The sequence below is a fragment of the Tigriopus californicus genome, chromosome 12 (assembly GCF_007210705.1).
Source record: "Tigriopus californicus strain San Diego chromosome 12, Tcal_SD_v2.1, whole genome shotgun sequence".
Lineage (NCBI taxonomy): Eukaryota > Metazoa > Arthropoda > Copepoda > Harpacticoida > Harpacticidae > Tigriopus > Tigriopus californicus.
Window position 1 is genome coordinate 13,077,864 of NC_081451.1, and position 413 is coordinate 13,078,276.

Sequence of the window (413 nt, forward strand, 5' to 3'; positions counted from 1 at the left end):
AAAACCTATGACTTTTTAGGTGCTAATGTTGCCACATAAACTCTGTACAAAATTTTGGTTTACCAACGAATGGAATGCAGAACTCCCTTTTTTCGGTTTGGGAAAGTCTGCCAAAAATGATCAAAACTGCCGCCATGGGTTTGATCAGACCCAACAAAAAATTCATGAGCAAAATAATCCAAAAGAAAATAATCCAAAGCTCCAGAAGAGAGTCAAATGTTCACCATGACATCTTTAAAATATGAAAGTTGTTAGCAAAAAATGATTGAGAACTCAATGGATACAGTTGGGTGCTAAGATTTTGCAACAGAAAAAAAATGCAACAAAGAGGCTAGAAAAGGCTGAAAACGACCTCTTTCCCCCTTGTAACGATTCTCTTTGCACCATTACAGCTTTTCTTCCTAATTTCCGCT

At 36.8% G+C, this 413-nt stretch overlaps 1 protein-coding gene across 1 annotated transcript in view; it reads left to right on the plus strand.

Annotated features, from left to right (window-relative positions):
- LOC131892315 (uncharacterized) overlaps nucleotides 1-413 on the plus strand; it is a 19,924-nt gene that overhangs the window by 19,123 nt on the left and 388 nt on the right. The window lies entirely within an intron of this gene.